The sequence below is a fragment of the Panulirus ornatus genome, chromosome 1, assembly GCF_036320965.1.
Source record: "Panulirus ornatus isolate Po-2019 chromosome 1, ASM3632096v1, whole genome shotgun sequence".
In the NCBI taxonomy this organism is placed as follows: Eukaryota; Metazoa; Arthropoda; class Malacostraca; order Decapoda; family Palinuridae; genus Panulirus; species Panulirus ornatus.
In genome coordinates, this window is record NC_092224.1 from 98596875 (window position 1) to 98618382 (window position 21508).

Sequence of the window (21508 nt, forward strand, 5' to 3'; positions counted from 1 at the left end):
TCTCTGTTCCTTCTTTTGGAAAAAAAAAAAAACAAAAAAACGAGAGGGGAGGATTTCCAGCCCCCCGCTCCCTTCCCTTTTAGTCGCCTTCTACGACACGCAGGGAATACGTGGGAAGTATTCTTTCTCCCCTATCCCCAGGGAATATATATCCATAGCGTGGGCTATGGATAGAGATGTGCGCAGGAGGATGGATGTGCTGGAAATGAGATGTTTGAGGACAATGTGTGGTGTGAGGTGGTTTGATCGAGTAAGTAACGTAAGGGTAAGAGAGATGTGTGGAAATAAAAAGAGCGTGGTTGAGAGAGCAGAAGAGGGTGTTTTGAAATGGTTTGGGCACATGGAGAGAATGAGTGAGGAGAGATTGACCAAGAGGATATATGTGTCGGAGGTGGAGGGAACGAGGAGAAGAGGGAGACCAAATTGGAGGTGGAAAGATGGAGTGAAAAGGATTTTGTGTGATCGGGGCCTGAACATGCAGGAGGGTGAAAGGAGGGCAAGAAATAGAGTGAATTGGAGTCATGTGGTATACAGGGGTTGACGTGCTGTCAGTGGATTGAAGCAAGGCATGTGAAGCGTCTGGGGTAAACCATGGAAGGCTGTGTAGGTATGTATATTTGCGTGTGTGGACGTGTGTATGTACATGTGTATGGGGGGGGGGTTGGGCCATTTCTTTCGTCTGTTTCCTTGCGCTACCTCGCAAACGCGGGAGACAGCGACAAAGTATAAAAAAAAAAAAAAAAAATATATATATATATATATATATATATATATATTCATTTTTTTTCAAACTTTTCGCCATTTCCCGTGTTAGCGAGGTAGCGTTAAGAACAGAGGACTGGGCCTTTAAGAGAATATCCTCACCTGGCCCCCTTCTCTGTTTCTTCTTTTGGAAAATTAAAAAAAAAAAAAAAAAACGAGAGGGGAGGACTTCCAGCCACCCGCTCCCTCCCCTTTTAGTCGCCTTCTACGACACGCAGGGAATACGTGGGAAGTATTCTTTCTCCCCTATCCCCAGGGATAATATATATATATATATATCTGCAGAATGATTTGTCCTAAAAGAAAGATGTGTATTCAACAGACTTTTAATGGGTATTTCTCTGATAGGTAGACTGCTCACGATAGTGGATAAGATTTTTCGAAGAGAAAAAAAAAGTCAACTTGTTTGAATGATTATTGAATTACAGTAATCCTTTTCAAAATTCTCTCTCTCTCTCTCTCTCTCTCTCTCTCTCTCTCTCGTCTTCAACAACACAACCCTCTTGACAACGTAGGAAAAATATATATATATATATATATATATATATATATATATATGCATACATATCCGAGGTGATTTTTTGTCACTGGTAGCCAACACGAGTCAAAACCTCGTCCATCAGCGAGTCCACTCGAGGTCAAAAGACCATCAAAGGAATGTTCCAATTTTGCTCCGCCCAGTCAAACACCGGAGAATATTCTATGAATTTACCAGCCCCCCGACCCATCATCGGCAGTCGCTTTATCGTACAAGTGCTGCATAGGAAATTCCACCGCTGTGTCCTTGGCTAACAGGGGGAGAGAGAGAGAGACAGAGGTATATTCTACATGTGATGCGCGGGAAATTTGATTCACACAGTGTTCTATGTTCTTAGTTTATACGTGTTCTATAATTGTTCTGATGGGGTTGTGATTTATTGTGTTCTATATGTTTAAGTTCTTTTTTTTATGTGTTTGCTGTATGTTGTAAGGGAGGTTGATTAGCTGGTAGTGTTCTTGGCTTATTGAACGTGTCTTTCAGTTGTCTTACAATCGTTGTGTTGGGAATGGAGCTGTCTGTATCACCCTTTAGGGTTTAAGGGTATCTTATAAATAATGGATGGTAGGATAGTGTGCTAGGAAGAGAATATATTAGTTAGGCCCTTAAAGACGAGGTTGCGGCCCTTAAGCACGATGCTAAGGCCCTTAAACACGTCGCCGCGACCCATAAGCATAATGCTGGGGCCCTAATACACGACGATACGATCCTTGAGCATGATATATATATGTATATACAGAGAGAGAGAGAGAGAGAGAGAGAGAGAGAGGGAATGAACTCACTAGGAAGAGAGATACATCTATTCGCAAAACAGAGTTCATTCCATATGACATTTCACAGCGATCCCATACCAGATATAGCCTCGCTAACTATCTCATGTTAGATATAGCCTCGCTAACTCGTCACACTTGCCGTATCATCGAGGTATGTTCCACATGTTCCCTCATAATGATGGAGGATCCTTATCCTCTCATTCTGACGTTAATCAACGGCTTCTCGTGTTAGGGTAATTAAGACTTTTTATTCACGTGACAGGTTTTGTATATTCAGCGGTACGAGTGGAATGAAACGACAGATATGGACGGATTACTAAACTTTGCAAGGCTCTCTCTCTCTCTCTCTCTCTCTCTCTCTCTCTCTCTCTCTCTCTCTCTCTCTCTCTCTCTGTGCAAATATCCCCGCGACGGTGTTGATTCTGACAGAGCAAATGAGACCTCAGGAGACAATTGTGTATTAAGAGCAAAGGATCAGAGAGCCACCGTTGCTGACTGCTGCGTGGTCAAGGCTGAATTATTTTCATTCTTAGATATACAAAATATAGGAAGGATAAACGAGTCTCAGGCTAGCATTGTGCTATATACTATTTCACATCTTTTGTTTCTTAGACATTTTAGTGGCAATTTCACGTTTTCTTAGCTGCATAAATTTGAATTCTACATATATATATATATATATATATATATATATATATATATATATATATATATATATATATATATATATATATATATATTTCCCTGGGGATAGGTGAGAAAGAATACTTCCCATGTATTCCCTGCGTGTCGTAGAAGGAAACTAAAAGGGGAGGGAGCGAGGGTGGGACTGGAAATCCTCCCCTTCCGTTTTTGATTTTCCAATTAAGGAACAGAGAAGTGGGCCAAGTGAGGATATTCCCTCTAAGGCTCACTTCTCTGTTCTTAACGATACCTTGCTAACGCGGAAAATGGCGAATATGTATGAAAAAAAAAAAGGCTGGGGTAAACCATGCAGTTTTGTGAGGCCTGGATGTGGAAAAGGGAACTGTGGTTTCGGTGCATTACACATGACAGCTGGAGACTGAGTGTGAACGAATGTGGCCTTTGTTGTCTTTTCCTAGCGCTACCTCGCGTGCGCGCGGGGAGAGGGGGGTGCCATTTCATGTGGGGCGGGGTGGCGGCGAGAATGAATGAAGGCAGCAAATACAGACACGTACATGTGTATATATGTATTTGCCTGTGTATGTATATGTATGTATACGTTGAAATGTATATGTATGTATATGTGCGTGTGTTGGCGTTTATGTATATACATATGTATGTGGGTGGGTTAGGCCATTCCTTGTCTGTTTCCTTGCGCTACCTCGCTATCGCGGGAGATGGCGGTTAAGTATAATGATAAAGAATATATATATATATCAGTAGCTCGTTATGGTCCAACTTAGCCAGTGTCCAAGCGTTTCCATACCAGTATGTGTGTTGGCTGTAATTACACTGTGGTCATTGAAGGCCAAAATGGGTTCCAAAACTTCAGGATAAGTAGGAAAGTTTTTTAAAGAGTAGTTTTGAAGCTTCAGAAATATATATAACAATATTGGCCTCGTTTCTACAAGGGTAAAAGTTTATAATCATTTGTACCAATTTCTTGTGCACTGTAGCATGAAAGAATTCTTTAACAAGTACATGTGAATGACGTCTACAGGTTCTTGTTAATGACGTCTACAGGTCCTTGTGAATGACGCCTACAGGTCTTTGTGAATGACGTCTACAGGTCCTTGAAAATGACGTTTACAGGTCCTTGTGAATGACGTTTACAGGTCCTTGTGAATGATGCCTACAAGAAGTCTTTAGGTTATTACCTTTATCCTGCGATATGTATGGCCTTCAGGACGACAGAGTGAGGACTTGTAGTTTCTTGTATAAGTATGAAGAGTAAAGATGAGGCAAGTAATCCACATTTGGGTCCAGAAAAAGAATTGAGGATCGCAGTGAGAGACAGTTGATTCAGTGCTTACAGGATCTGATCCAGTTGCCTGATCTTCTTCAAGAGTCCTTCTGTTCTCATTTACGATAATTCTTCCGTCACTTGTTGATACTTTGTCTTCTGTAGATTCAGCAAGGGAGTTTTTATTCTGAAAAAAAAGCTGCTTGTAGGTTCGTTCCCTTATTGATATTTTTTTGTCTTCCATAGCTTCGGCGAGGGACTCTTGAATCTTCAAAGCCTCTTGTAGGTTTACAAGTTAACAAATCTACAGGTTGTTCTCTTTGAATCTCCTGTATGCCTTTCTACCCCCACCACACTGATGTATTACTTTCTAATCTCCCCCATTGTCACAAACAGCTTCAGTTGGACTTGATGGTCTGTTGGTGTTTGAATACCTTTGAATTTCTATATAATTCTTGATATCTTTTCACTTAATTTGTCCTATATGTAGCACATGTACGTTAAGTACGTGGCAAGAGGTTCGCCTCCTATATTTGGACCAGAATATTCCGATGGAAGAATATTGGAACCTAAGTGAGTGCTGTTGACGAAATGGTCTCCTTCCTCGAGGAACTTAATTTGATTTCGAGTGTGACAGAAGCTTTTACTGGTGTCGTCACTGCTGGCTATCCACGAGAGGAATGAGAGACATCTTTTATGTTAGCTGAGAATGGCACGGGCAACTGAGGCCTTTATCAAGGCCATCTCATTAACGATATATATATATATATATATATATATATATATATATATATATATATATATATATATATATATATACATTAGCTTTATTCACGTACCCATTTCATCCACTAACCCCTGGGGGGTGGATGAGCAGCTGGGCTGATTGTGGACCGACTGCCGCTACCAGGGTTCGAACCTATGCGCTCGACCTTGGGAGTCCGTAGATGTAATACACGAAAGCGCTTCAAATTTCGTTTTTTTTTCCGTTTCCTTGTGGCTTTACCTGCATATCTCGACTGAAGTATGTGGTGTATGATCGCTTATACTCAATCTCCTGTTAACTCCAATGCCAGCTGTACATCAGAGGCAGTCTGCCTCTGGCAATTAGTGATAAGTTGGTGGTTTCATGATACATTTCAGCTTTATAAACCATAATATACCATCAGGACCTGACTGTACACTGAGCAGTACCTCAACATGTTATACCATCAGGACCTGACTGTACACTGAGCAGTGCAGTACCTCACTCTGTTATACCACCAGATCTCTGCTATACAAACGTGAAACCTGCCACGATTTGCATGCCGGTTTATGTCTGGCTGGGTCCTCCATTATCGTTTGCATTGTAAAATATGCTGTGATGGTCGAGCTAACCGTACTGTGTGATATTTTGATTTGCTTATAAGGAAAAATAGATATGAAATACTCTCTCTTGTGAAGCTGAAGGTGCAAATTATTTTCAGAATCAGAATGTTGTTGTTGAAAAGAAAGCGAATAGAAAGATTTTTCGTGTGTGTCGTAAGAATATATATATATATATATATATATATATACATACATATTTTTTTTTTTTCTTTTTCATACTATTTGCCATTTCCCGCGTTAGCGAGGTAGCATTAAGAACAGAGAACTGGGCCTTAGAGAGAATATCCTCACCTGACCCCCTTCTCTGTTCCTTCTTTTGGAAAAAAAAAAAAAAAAGGCAAAGAGGATAAGAGTGAGTGCTCAAATTACAGAGGTATAAGTTTGTTGAGTATTCCTGGTAAATTATATGGGAGGGTATTGATTGAGAGGGTGAAGGCATGTACAGAGCATCAGATTGGGGAAGAGCAGTGTGGTTTCAGAAGTGGTAGAGGATGTGTGGATCAGGTGTTTGCTTTGAAGAATGTATGTGAGAAATACTTAGAAAAGCAAATGGATTTGTATGTAGCATTTATGGATCTGGAGAAGACATATGATAGAGTTGATAGAGATGCTCTGTGGAAGGTATTAAGAATATATGGTGTGGGAGGAAAGTTGTTAGAAGCAGTGAAAAGTTTTTATCGAGGATGTAAGGCATGTGTACGTGTAGGAAGAGAGGAAAGTGATTGGTTCTCAGTGAATGTAGGTTTGCGGCAGGGGTGTGTGATGTCTCCATGGTTGTTTAATTTGTTTATGGATGGGGTTGTTAGGGAGGTAAATGCAAGAGTTTTGGAAAGAGGGGCAAGTATGAAGTCTGTTGGGGATGAGAGAGCTTGGGAAGTGAGTCAGTTGTTGTTCGCTGATGATACAGCGCTGGTGGCTGATTCATGTGAGAAACTGCAGAAGCTGGTGACTGAGTTTGGTAAAGTGTGTGGAAGAAGAAAGTTAAGAGTAAATGTGAATAAGAGCAAGGTTATTAGGTACAGTAGGGTTGAGGGTCAAGTCAATTGGGAGGTGAGTTTGAATGGAGAAAAACTGGAGGAAGTGAAGTGTTTTAGATATCTGGGAGTGGATCTGGCAGCGGATGGAACCATGGAAGCGGAAGTGGATCATAGGGTGGGGGAGGGGGCGAAAATTCTGGGGGCCTTGAAGAATGTGTGGAAGTCGAGAACATTATCTCGGAAAGCAAAAATGGGTATGTTTGAAGGAATAGTGGTTCCAACAATGTTGTATGGTTGCGAGGCGTGGGCTATGGATAGAGTTGTGCGCAGGAGGATGGATGTGCTGGAAATGAGATGTTTGAGGACAATGTGTGGTGTGAGGTGGTTTGATCGAGTGAGTAACGTAAGGGTAAGAGAGATGTGTGGAAATAAAAAGAGCGTGGTTGAGAGAGCAGAAGAGGGTGTTTTGAAGTGGTTTGGGCACATGGAGAGAATGAGTGAGGAAAGATTGACCAAGAGGATATATGTGTCGGAGGTGGAGGGAACGAGGAGAAGAGGGAGACCAAATTGGAGGTGGAAAGATGGAGTGAAAAAGATTTTGTGTGATCGGGGCCTGAACATGCAGGAGGGTGAAAGGAGGGCAAGGAATAGAGTGAATTGGAGCGATGTGGTATACCGGGGTTGACGTGCTGCCAGTGGATTGAATCAAGGCGTGTGAAGCGTCTGGGGTAAACCATGGAAAGCTGTATAGGTATGCATATTTGCGTGTGTGGACGTATGTATATACATGTGTATGGGGGGGGTTGGGCCATTTCTTTCGTCTGTTTCCTTGCGCTACCTCGCAAACGCGGGAGACAGCGACAAAGCATAAAAAAAAAAAATATATATATATATATATATATATATATATATATATATATATATATATATATATATATATATATGTATATATATGTATATATATATATATATATATATATATATATATATATATATATATATATATATATATATATATATATATATAATGTATGCATGTATGTATATATCAGTGGACACGACACGGGCATAAATAATACTAGCAAAACTAAAAAGATGAATAGAAAATGAAATTTTTATTGTTACTAGAGACATCTCTCTTTATTTCTCTCTCTCTCTCTCTCTCTCTCTCTCTCTCTCTCTCTCTCTCTCTCTCTCTCTCTCTCTCTCTCTCTCTCTCTCCTTTTTGTTTTAGTATTCTTTTTTATAAGCGAGTTATCTGGAAAACAGTTGACCAAGTCCGAATGATCGCGCCTAGCCCAGCTTAGGTCAGCTTACGTTCAGTTCAAATGCCTGACTTTTTAAACGAAGGAAAAAGAAGTTTTTACACTTCGTTGTATCTAACCACATCTGAGGTGCTTAGCCAGGTCTATCCCTAACCTTACCTAACCTAGCCAACTGAAGGGTACTTCATACCTTACTGAAGTAAATAGCAGCTTTAGAAATAATGACAAAGCTATATATAGTCTAGTAGTTCAAAGATGGAAAAGATACAAAAGTAAAAGATACAAGAAACATTGCAAACAATATGATGTGAAGGACGAGATCTAAAACAAAGAGCTTAGTGTGGCGAGAGCAGAAAAGTAGATTGATAACCGGAAAGGCCTGAAAAAAAAAAGAGAGAATTCTTTTTTACAGAGGCGTGAAATATATTCATCTTTGGACCCGAAACAGATATTCGCCTCGTCTAGTATCAAACGTGTATAAATGTACCTCTTTCATTTGCTCCGGTTGGTAAGGACAAGGTCTTCAATATAGGGGTTGCTGTCAACATAGACGACATAGATAGACCATAGATACTACTACAGAGAGTAGCAGAACTTAATGTATGGGAGATGTGGTACAGACTCGCGGTCATCCACCTGGCCAATTTCTCACCAAGACTTCCAGCTCTCATGGTTCACATCACAGCCACGCACGGCTCACGAAACTGAAATGGGAATTTTAGGTAGATTCTGAAATGACCATCGCATGACATTACAGGGAGAGGATTTCATTTCTTAATTCTCTTACTTTCAGGATGGAGTTCTGAATGTGTTATTAACAAGTGACACTTGAACCAGAAGAAGCTGTCATACTAAATCCCTTTGAATAACCTTTTTATACATTTGGTGAAGACTGTGTTTACATCAAACTCGTGGCAACTGAGCACTGGGCGAGATGTCTTTTGATTTTATGACAGAAATAAGGAATTCTTTTTCTTTTTTTAAAGGAAAGTTTCGTGATCGAATTCCGTCTTATTTTGCTTCATTGCTTATTGGAATTTAATTGAAAAAATGTCATACAACGGGTAGGGTTGGTTCTATACACGAAGAACCCCCTGCATAGTGAGAGTGTATGTGGTCTTCGATTTATATTCTTAAAACCTGAAGAAGGTGTTAGAGATGATCTTTCGGTCTGGTAGATGTGGTAGCTTGACGTTGAGGGCCTTAACGACCCTGGTAGAAAAGGGCCTTAAGACCCAATCAACCAACCAAACAAATAACCACAATTCTGTACCGAGATTGGTGGTGGAGAAGAAGGTTATAATTCCTTGGGTGTTGAGAACCCCGGATATATTAGTTAAGCTTCGTTGCAGAGAGAGAGAGAGAGAGAGAGAGAGAGAGAGAGAGAGAGAGAGAATGATAACAACCGTAGATATGCAAACCCAAGTAAAACTTCAAAGAAATATCCTCCGTTTTCAGAGTATATGAATATCATTCTTATTCTTCTTCTCCGTCCTCTCCGCTTGCGAGACATCTTTCCCACACTTCTCTCTCTCTCTGTGCAACGGTGTGCTGAGCTGAGCGCGCTGCCTTCTTCACTCTCCAGGGCGGTTACCGATGCTCATGATGGAGTATGGCTTTCCTGGAAACCCTCCTCGTTTCATCAGTCTGTGGTACGGGTAGTGGTGATAACCTTATCTTCGTGTAAGTCAGTATCCAGCGTTTTACATGAGGGGTTGTCATCTTAATGAGTGGACGTTCCTAGATTCAGTGACTGTCAACACCCAAAGGCATAATCCCCTTCCATAGGTTGAGTGTGCGATTAAAATATCTCCTTCCAGACCCACTTGGCTCTGGAAGGAAAGAGATGGTTATCTCTTGTGGCTGTCGACTGGAGTGGCGGGTTTCCAGGCACTGAAGGCTTTGGGGAGAAAGGTGTGTTTAGGGGTTTCTGTGACTGAAGTTATGGAACTGGTTAGAAATTATAAGAAAAGACGGAGGTTTATAGAATCATAGGCTGGGGGGAGATGTATCCTAAGTATGAGTAATTATGATTGATTGGATGTTTGGGGTGTATGTTTGTCAACTACCAGGGTCATTAAGGTCGTCAGCATCAAACTACTGCATCCACCAACCAAACAATCGTTGTAACCTTCTTCAGGTGTTAAGGTAATTCTGAGACCAGTTACACTCTCACTACGCACATGGCCTATACGTAATTACATGTGATATCCTTAGCTTAAAGGAACGATTCAGTCTTTAGTTTTTCCACATAAACTCTTACAAAAAGGCAAGGAACTTCGCCTCTTTTGTTCTAATTCTCTGAAGTAACACCGTACATGTTGCGGTATCCTATTCGCCTTCATATATATACAGCTGATTTGATTAGTTGACTGAACGTAAACAAAGAGCAATGATTAAAAGCCAAACCGCAAAATGGTTAGACGTAGCAAGTGATGTGCCACAGGGACCAGTCTTAGGATCTATCCGCTTTGTGATATACTGACACCAACATACGATGGGTTATGTCCAAAGGCTTAGGCAAAATCCTCACGAGTGTTGGAGTACTGGGCGAACTTCCGCTCACATCCTCTGCACCTCTCTATTTCCCAGCCTTTGTTTCCCATCATTGTGGAGAGACGCGTATGAAAGCCACAGACAGATAGATAAGAAATAGATAAAACGCGCACACCCCATACGTTTCATTTTAGATAAGAGTTTAGGGTGGGACCTCATACTTTAAGTAAAAGCTTCTCTCTCTCTCTCTCTCTCTCTCTCTCTCTCTCTCTCTCTCTCTCTCTCTCTCTCTCTCTCTCTCTCTCTCTCTCTCTCACACACACACACACACACACACACACACTGAAAATGGCATAGCCTCCTCCTCAACTTCCTTCCAACAAATTTTCCCTCTCGAAAAACTTTGAAGACGTGAATTGAATTTTAAGGCCCACTACTTAAAATTTCGATGCATAACTTAGGTCTATAGAACTTTTATCCTCCCTCCCCCCAACCCTTCCTTCCCCTCTGGGAGGACATAGATGCTCCCTCGTTCACTTCAACAAAGTTTTCATATATTGCTTTTGAAGCCGAGAGGTGAACGAGAAGCTACGTGGATTACATTTCTCTTTTATTTTATTTTTTTTCCAGATGGGTCGCTGTTTCAGTGACCTGCTTTCCCCATAGGGATAAACTTTTTTACAATTTACAGTGTAAGTCATCGTTTTCTTTTTCTTTTGCAGTTCACGTCATAGTCATTGTAGATGCTCTCTCTCTCTCTCTCTCTCTCTCTCTCTCTCTCTCTCTCTCTCTCTCTCTCTCTCTCTCTCTCTCTCTCTCTCTCATCCTACCGGTGCTGTTCTGTCTCGCCTCGCCATCACCAGTTGTGCCGCCCCAGTATTTAGACCCCGAGTTCTTCCATAGCAAACAGGGACTCATAGGCCCATCCCAGTCCCATAGAACTGGGATGAGGTGTTGTTCCCAGTTTCAGTGTGATGGTGTATCTTGATCACACCTCCAGTACTAGTGTCAGGTAGTACCTCCAGGACCAGTGGGCGATCCAGTACCAGTACCAGGAGCAACTCCAGTGCCACTACCTATACCAGCACCACTCCAGCACCAGTACCATTACCACCCCAGTACCAGTGCCAATATACTACTAGTACAACCATCCTGAGGATCAGAATTAGTGCCAATACTACGCCAATACCAAAGCCATTCCACTGCTAGTAACATCTCCAGTACCAGTAATACCCCAGTCCCAGTACCACAGCAGTACTAGAGCCACCCTCGTACCACTACATACCAGCATGTTCGTCTCGGAGGCTGGACGCACCAGTGTAAATTCTGTTCTTTCGATCAGGCGAGGCTGTGGCCAGGCCGACCCAGCGTACACATTCTCACAGCTCCAGCTGCTGTCGTGACGAGAGAGAGAGAGAGAGAGAGAGAGAGAGAGAGAGAGAGAGAGAGAGAGAGAGAGAGAGAGAGAGAGAGAGAGAGAGAGAGAGAGAGAGAGAGAGAGTTGGTTGGGTTGTGGTTGATATGGTTTGGGAAATATATAAGACAATATGCGTTGAGGGAGCGTCTTTTGGGTGAAATTAAGGATGGTTTGGGGATATAGGAAGTGAGGTTTAAGCCTTAGATTTAGTGTGAGATGGGTAGGGAAGACAGGGCATTGGACAGAGGAAGAGGCTTGGGTCAGGGATGCGATAACCTGGGGATAGGGCAAGGGCGTGAGGCTGAATAAGCGAAAGAGAGAGGGGTCAGAGTCGCGGTGGCTGAGGAAGGCAAGAAAATGGGATAGGAGAGAGGCTTCGATGGCTTAGGGATGATGGGATAGGGGTTTAAGGGTGGAAATTAAGGTGGGATGGAAGGATAGGGAAGCGGGTTGAGGGAAAGGGATAAACAGAGGATGGGGAAAACAATTTGGGTCGTACTTTGGGATGGATTACTGCGATCAGACACCAAGTTGAGGGAGTAGCTCGACCAAGATCAAGAATACTAGACGTGAGGACCAGAGAGAGGCCTCAAGTGGATACTGAGGCGAGAATTGTGGTGGATTAGACGGGACGATGAGGCGCTTACCCAGGTCGAAATTGGGATGGCTTGCGGTGGTCTGACAGGGGATTTACCAGCTCTCAAAGGAGAGAATGAGAGTTGAGGGAGTGGCCATGGATTAAAAAAAAATGATGTATAGCTTGAGTGATAGGGAGTTGAAAAGAGTGGATTATATAGAGATCTGGATCGCTCTAGGTAGCGGCTTAGAAAGATAAAAGAGCAGCGAATCCCTAACTCAATAAGGGTTTCGTTACGTCTCGCTCCTTCACGCTCTGTGACTCTCGCAGATAGTGAGACCAAGTTCGCTGTCTTCTTCATCTGGTTCAACACGCTATCACCAACGCCTTGCATCCTATCGTGTTTCCTGTGTCTAGATGCGTCATACAGGACAGTTTATAACGTTTAACAAACGGGTGCTTGTTAGCACTCTTATCAAATGACAGGTGATCACGAGGAAGCGCTTGTGAGTGAGTACATGTGAGAATAAAAGGGAATTCTGAAGGGGAGTGTAATGGGTGCTCCTGTTGGGCTATCGTCCATACCAACTCCCTCGCGTCTTCCTCCGCTATCAAAGGTCTTTCCTGACAAAAGACCTCTCGCCCAGCAGCTCGGAAACCATTGGGTTGTGGGAATATCAATGAAGCTTCGTTGGGGATGTATAGTTGAGCTCTTGTCAGGGCCTTTGGCCCATTGACTGCCGGGGTCATTACACCGTCGGGCTACAACATCCACCAACCGAAGAATTTTCAGCACCTTCGTCAGCAGTTGAGGATAATTCTAAGACCAATACATTCTGTGTTATATGGTCCATCGTCCATATACTGTGACCGAAATTACTCACAGTAATATTCTTTGTCCTCAAGACTTGAGGAGAAATTACGAGGCTAAAAATGAAAGCAAAAGAAATTATGGTCACCAGAAAGAAGCATTTTACTTCTTCGTCTTCCTTTTCTCTGTCTTTTTTTCCAGTTGCTTAAGGACAGGTGAGTTCCTGTTACAGTAAAGGTAAAAGAAAAATAATGTATGCGTAAATCATATATATATATATATATATATATATATATATATATATATATATATATATATATATATATATATATATATATGTATATATATATAATATATATATATACATTAATATATTGGACAGGATCACAATTTTCGCGTGGTCAAGATATTCCTATGAGTCCACGGGGAAAATGAAACACGAAAAGTTCCCAAGTGCACTTTCGTGTAATAATCACATCATCAGGGGAGACACAAGAGAGAAATATAACAGTCAGTTGATATACATCGAAGAGACGAGGCTAGGACGCCATTTGGTAAACATGTGAACATATATATATATATATATATATATATATATATATATATATATATATATATATATATATATATATATATATATATTATTTTCTTTGCTATGATGGGGAAGATATATTACTGCATTCTCAGTTGCTATCGTCTTTTTAAAATGTTGTTATTTTCAGTGAGGAAGGTAAAATCATCTCTACATCTTTAGTAGTTATATTTTTTCTCGCTCTCTTTCTTCATAAAGTTAGAGAAATATTTTATTCATTTCTGAACTGGAAGAAAGGGGAAGTATATAAACGGATATAAATTCTGTCACTTTTCAGGGGTATAGTTTGACTCTCTCATTCTCTCCTTCTTCCGCCTCCTGATCGTAAAACGACGTGAAATTCTCCTTCTTTATCTTTCCATCCGATTTTCTCTTCGGATTAGATCTTAAGATTTTTCGTATTCTCTGACATCCGTCTCACATCAGACCCTGATGTGATACAGATGTTTTCTCTTACCTTACACTTCCTGTAACAAAGGAAAAACGATTACCTCTTCCTGTTATCAGGGTGTTAATCTTCATTGGTTACATAGGCGATAATAATGCTTTCTGTCTGCATTGTACACTCGACCTTATATAAGTAAAAGCTTTGGTGGTACCGGACTCTGCTTGTTTTAGGTTACACGGCAAGTGGAAAGTCACTTTTGGCGAGGCTGTATCACCGCGAGTACAGTCTTGTCCAAGACTTTCTCACTCCAGATGAGTCTGCATTTCACTGTTGCTGGAAGTTGTGCAGTCCAGGGATGCAGGAGCCTTTAGGGAAGTCCTGAAAAACACCAGGACTCCCAAAGAAATTGGTCCTGGGATAATTATAGAAGATATTTGGGTAATTTCCTCTTCTGCTATTGTCTTGGATACGTCCCCAACCCACCCATAGTTCTCTGCACCTAATATATCATCATTCCAGATCAACCTTCCCCGGAACTTACAGCCTACATATCCGTCAGACCTCGGTTGACCCATCCTCGACCTTACTGCTTATACTCCTACCCATTCCTAGATCCTTCTCTTCTCGCACAGTTTCCTTCCTAAGGCCTTCAAGATCCGCCCTTGGACTTCTTGCTCAAGGACATCTCTCCTCAACGAAGAGATTCCTTTTCCAGGCCCACTCTTTTCCCATGTAGTATTTCTTCCAGTTACTTTTCATTCTCAAAGAACATTCCCCTCCAGGATATCTTCACCTGAGGTCTCTCTCCTCTAGAAGCATTCTAAGGACTTGTTCACCAGAGGGTCTCACTTCCTAAGAACCCTCTCCACTCTAGGATTTCCATGAAGATTATCTTCACTTGGACGTCTTAGGCGGCCCTACTCATCCTCTCCCCAAGACTCCTTCGGGACGTCATCATCTGAGGAGCCCCTCGCCCGAGAACTTCATCACTCAGGATCTCTTTAATTGAGTATCTCGTCCTCTAAGACTTCTTCCAACAGGGCCTCTTATCTTGACCTCCTTTCCTTTGGACTTCATCACTCAGGGTCTCTACTTTTAAGGACCTCTTACCCCTCCGGAACTGTCCTGACCCTTGAGGATATAAGCTAAGGCCCTTCTGCTTCAGAACGCCTCCTTTTAGTCTCTCTTTCCTGTTCGTAATTCTTCCTTCCTCCTTCACTTGAGGACCCTGTTCCTGCGAGGAACTCTTCCCTTCCGTAAGATCCCCGTTCACCCTAAGACGCCCTTCCTCCCCAGCCACTACGGTGTGGTGTGGCCAACCATGGCGGCAACTACACCTTAGAGAAAAGGGAGAGGGAAACTCACGCCTCATCAAGGCCAATCTTGGAAATGGTGTTTATTTACAATTTATGGTCATTGTTTGCCGTAGATTCTCTCTGGATGGGTCGAGTGCCTCTTAAAATTGCCACTTTAGCTCGCCCATCCCGCTGCCGTGTCGGGTGTGGGTTCTTCTGCTAGTTAAGGAAGGAAGACAGACGACTGGAAAGGATCCACACTTTCCTCTCCCATTTTTCTCTCACACAGGCGCTCAGGAGAAGACCTTATTTCTATAGCGGAGGGAGATGGAGGTATTTCTTTACCTATACCCATACTTTTTTCCTCCTTCTGATTCATTTACCTCTGAGCTTATGTGTGAAGGTAAGAGTTTGGGCGGCGTCTCACCGTGCCACTATCTCAGTGTGATGTGAGAGTAATAACGGAAAGATTGCTGGATTTCTTTTTCCATCTTCCATCTGGAGTAAGCCCGGCCATATGTCATAACGTCACATTCCTATCCAGACACTTCGCTGTGTACTGGATGGTGAGGGGTGATAGTGAGGATGGTCTGTGGTGGTGATGGGGATAGTGGTGGTGATGATGGTGAGAGTGATGGTGGTGGTGGGTGATGGTTGTTGCTGTGGTTGTGCTAGTCGGAGCTCTTAGCCTGCGACTGGTAACATTAAGGTGGTGATCGATGGTGGTTGTGGTGTAACGACTCGTAGAGTTGGTGGTAAAGATGAATTCTTTCCACGAGGTGGTAGAGTTGTTTGAGTTTATGGCAGAACGTAGAGTAGAAACTGTTGCAGTAGTGTTGTAGAGGTGTAACTGTTAGCGTTCCTGACCATGACGCATTCACGGGCCTCCCAAGATGGAGCGCATAGGTTCGAGTCCTGGTTGTTGCGGCAGTTGGTCCACAGTCATCCTAGCTATTCATCCACCCCTAGGGGTAGGTCGGTAAAATGGGTACCTGACTCAAGCAAGGGAGTGTGGACCTCGGTTGCCTATACCGTCTTCAGCTAACATAAAAGTTAGAGAAGGTCTTTCAGCAAGTGGAGAAGGGACAGTATACCCCAGCTGACAGTGTCAACCTCTCCAGAGTCATGACACACACACACACACACACACACACACACACACACACACACACACACAATCCGAGGTAATCCATATCTGACTTGGACACCTGCCTCCCTGGACGCTGTCGAAGAGCTGATACGCCAAGTCTGTGCTCCTGGAAGCTGATCCTGGTGAAATTACATCTTCCTCAGTCCCTGTCAGCTGGTAATCCCATAGACCCTCCCTCCCTCCCTCCCTCACCTAGTGCGAGTCCTGACCCCATTATCTTAGAAATGGGATGCGTGATTACCTCCATTAACAATATAATCCCACTCTCATCACTCTTAGTCTCGCTCTTAACATCATATACTGATGATCTTAACCCTCTATCAACGCCATCTACACTACAGTTACCTTTATAGTAGTGTGTGATCATCTTTAACCTTCAGTTCTTCACGTCCATTATTGAGAATTATGACCACTCACCCATCTCCTTAAGGAAGGCAGTGCGGTACCTCCTCCACACGTTTCGTCTCCAGCAGGGATGATCATGTCTGGTAACTCAAGTGTTATTTACGATTACTGCCTCTGCTCTTATATTAGGTTAAGGAAATAAAGATTATGAACAAAGCTATCAACATAGTGTATGAATTGTTTCAAGCACACACACACACACACACACACACACACACACACACACACACACACACACACACACACACACACATACACCTTTCCATGACGACGTATGTTGGAGTAAACGTGATAAGTGACACAACACACCAGGATGTAGAGTTTAATCAATACGTTTTGACTCAACACTCTTCCTCAGTGGACAAGTTAATTGAGGAAGACAGTTGAGTCGAAAGGTATTGATTAAAGTCTACAGTCTAGCCTGTTGTGTCGGTTATCATGTTTACTCCAACATATTTGAGAGTAAATGTGAGGAAAAGTAAGGCTATTGGGTAACGGAGGTGAGAGACAGGTTAGCAGAGCTTTGAGTTTGATTGGAGAAATAATGGAGGAAGTAAAGGGTTTCAAATACCTGTGAGTGGGTATGACATCGAATGGAACCATGGAAGTGGAGGTAAGTCACAGTGTGGGTAAGGGTGCGAAGGTTCTGGGAGGACTGAAGAATGTGTGGAAAGAGAGAAAGTTATCTGGAATAGCAAAAATGGGTATGTTTGAAGGTATAGTAGTCCGAACATTATTACATGGATGCGAGGCGTGGGCTATAGATAAGACTAGACAGAGGATGGTGGATGTGTTGGAAATTAAGTGTTTGAGGACAGTATGCTATGTGAGGTGGTTTGATCAGGTAACGAAGAGGTAAGAGAGATGTGTGGTAATGCTGAGAGTGCGATTATGAAAGCAGAAGACGGTGTGCTGAAATGGTTTGGACTTATGGAGAGGATATATGTGTCAGAGGTGGAGGGAACAGGGATAAGGGGCAGACCAAACTGGAGATGGAAGGATGAAGTTAAATGATCTCTAGCGATCGGGGCCTGAACATGCAGGAGGGTGAAAGACTTGTATAGGATAGAGTAGATTGCAACGATGTGTTATACAGAGGTCGATGTACTGTCAGTAGACTGAACCAAGGCATGTGAAACGTCCAGGGTACACCATGGAAACGTCTATGGGGCCTGGATGTGGATAAGGAGTTGTGGTTTCGGTGCATTACACATGACAGGTAGAGAATATATGTGAGCGGATTTGGCCTTTCTTTGTCTGCTCCTGGCACTACGTTGCTAACGCGAGAAATGGCTATCAAGAATGAAAGAATGATTATATATATATATATATATATATATATATATATATATATATATGTATAGATAGATAGATAGATAGATAGATAGATAGACAGATAGATGTGTGTGTGTGTGTGTGTGTGTGTGTGTGTGTGTGTGTGTGTGTGTGTGTACTACGTGACATAAGAGGCGACGAAGAGGCGCGGGAGCAAAAAGGAAAGAGTCAAGTGAGGATATCTTGTCCTTTAGGGCTCAGTCATCTGTTCTGAATGCTGCCTCACTCACTCGGAAAATGGTGAACATATATCGAGAAAAAATGTGGATAGGATGACCTAGGAAAGAATAAATAAGAAGTGGAGGCGACGTTATAAAACTGCTATAATGGAACACGGATTGAGACAATGTTCAGACTCTGTGGTGCTGTAGCGAAAGACGTGGCCTCTCTGTACTTTATTGGTGCCACTGTAGGGAGGAGTTAGGCGGCGTTCCCAGTGGATGGCAACACCACGGATGAATCATCGAGTTACGTGCTGTCATGTGTGTTAACTGGCTGCACCGTGGCTGCGAAAGTTGGTGGCGTGCAGGTGGATGTGTTCGGAGGAAGTACTGTGACTGTAACAACCAGGGGTGCATTAATAGGTAGCTGCGTACTAGTGGCTGCCTCCATTGAGCACAGTGAGGTGGAGAGACGGTAGCCTAGCATCGTCTGTGCTTACGATTAGCTGAGTTGACGCTGGCGCTCGGGTAGTGACCAGTTTCACTGGACTTGCATCTGATTCTTCATAGGTGGGTGGGGAGCTTACGATGCTTTGATTGTGGTCTTGTTTAATAGACCTATACTTCAAGATAGGCTTATGCATTAACCATCATTATACAGTACCTACACACGTTCAACGTAGGCCTTATCCATCATTTTTACTTACGTCTGCACTCGTTCTATCCCATATTGTGAAAGCAACAGATCTAGACACGATCTCTCAAAGTCCTGAGCTCCAAGACAGTCATACCTTCCTTTGTGTCAGGTACTTTTACCCTCGACACCTCGTCCCGACGCTAACCCTTTGTCGTCGTCCTCCACTTAATTTCGACGTTGTTTCATTCTCCTGTAGGTGGGTCTTCATCAAATGTCTTGACCTTCTACACACGATAGATCAGAGGTGCTTTAAGGAGTTCCTTCTTCAGGGTATCATAAGACCTAACTTGGCTCTTCGAGGTCGCTGACAACCTCGGAGGCTTTGCTTTCGAACAAGATCTGGAAGTTTAGCGTCTTGGTCAGGTCGTTAAGTTTGTACTCGCCAGCCAGATCCCTACACTGATTAAGAGACACCTCAAGTCCTTTCATTCTCGTTATGTGGATTAACTTTCGTACTTCTACATCGTTAGCGAAGTCGAGAGACTAATTCTCTCGTCTGCTGCACCGGGGTTAAGAACAAGCCAGTGAGCTGCACCACCTCGTCGCTGCTTCTCCTATTCAATGGTCGCTTTCTTCTTGGTCTCGAGTTGGCCGTAACTCTCGCTCCCACCTCAGTCTTGTGAACGCTCGGAATATCATTCGCTGTTAGACTTACAGCACCATGAAGTCCACATTACTGGTCGCCTGGCGTAAAGGTTGGCGTTGCTAGCTATGACCTGTCCATGGCACATATGTATATGTGGTGTGAGGTGGTTTGATCGAGTAAGTAACGTAAGGGTAAGAGAGATGTGTGGTAATAAAAAGAGTGTGGTTGAGAGAGCAGAAGAGGGTGTTTTGAAATGGTTCGGTCACATGGAGAGAATGAGAAAAGATTGACAAAGCGGATATATGGGTCAGAGATGGAGGGAACGAGAAGAAGTGGGAAACCAAATTGGAGGTGGAAAGTTGGTGTGAAAAAGATTCTGAGTGATCGGGGCCTGAACATGCAGGAGGGTGAAAGGCGTCCAATTCACTCTATTCCTTGCCCTCCTTTCACCCTCCTGCATGTTCAGGCCCCGATCACACAAAATCTTTTTCACTCCATCTTTCCACCTCCAATTTGGTCTCCCTCTTCTCCTCGTTCCCTCCACCTCCGACACATATATCCTCTTGGTCAATCTCTCCTCACTCATTCTCTCCATGTGCCCAAACCATTTCAAAACACCCTCTTCTGCTCTCTCAACCACGCTCTTTTTATTTCCACACATCTCTCTTACCCTTACGTTACTTACTCGATCAAACCACCTCACACCACACATTGTCCTCAAACATCTCATTTCCAGCACATCCATCCTCCTGCGCACATCTCTATCCATAGCCCACGCCTCGCAACCATACAACATTGTTGGAACCACTATTCCCTCAAACATACCCATTTTCGCTTTCCGAGATAATGTTCTCGACTTCCACACATTTTTCAAGGCTCCCAAAATTTTATATATATATATATATATATATATATATATATATATATATATATATATATATATATATATATATATAAATGTATATATATCTTAGCTCGTTACGGAGACTTGTAGGTATAGAATTTGGTGTTTGGTTTTCTTAAGACGACCCCAGCGTTTCGGACTCTTAAAGTTCATCATCTGATGCTCATCTGTCAACAGCATAGAAAAACATGCATTTGTTTACATTATTTTTAAGACTATGGAATGTAAGTGTCGTTTATATCACAAAAGGTAAAAGCAATCTTTACACACATATTTCCTTATAACCCAACAATTGGTAATTGGCTTCCCTACAAGACGAATGACTAGTAGATAATAATGGAAGTTTATAAGGGAAAACCAAATGTAGAAGGTAAATGTACCAGCAGTTAATCATAAAGACATTACAAGGGAAAAACTATATCTCGAAGGCAAATGTACCATCAGTCAGTCGTACAAGATCATAAAGAAAACCCACACATCTGCAGTTAATCACAAGTGGTGATGAGTGAAAACAGTTTTCAAGAGGGAGTTCTGGAGAGAAGCATTCACACAGGGGAGTAACCCCTCCCCCAGGCAGCGCTGCGTCACTCGTCAAACACAGACAGCAGCAGATGCGTTCTGTTGACAGTCCTGAAGCTCCCGAGAGAGACAGAACGTTCGACAGAGTCGCGTTCCATGGACGGCATGACAGATGCATCTATATGCAATATTTCTATTGAGGAAAAAAAGAGAGAGGAATAAAAGGAAAAAGTATAGACAAACCTTTTTTTTTCTCAATCCAGATAGATTTATCTACAAAACAAATAAACGTAACTACGGAAAAAGAAATATATATATATATATATATATATATATATATATATATATATATATATATATATATATATATATATATATGTATGTGTATGTATATATACATATATATTGGAGACTCGCTCCATCCATTGAACAAACATCCACACTAAGATTAGTCCTTATCCGGCCTACGTATAAGATTTGTGATATATATATATATATATATATATATATATATATATATATATATATATATATATATATATATATATAGAGAGAGAGAGAGAGA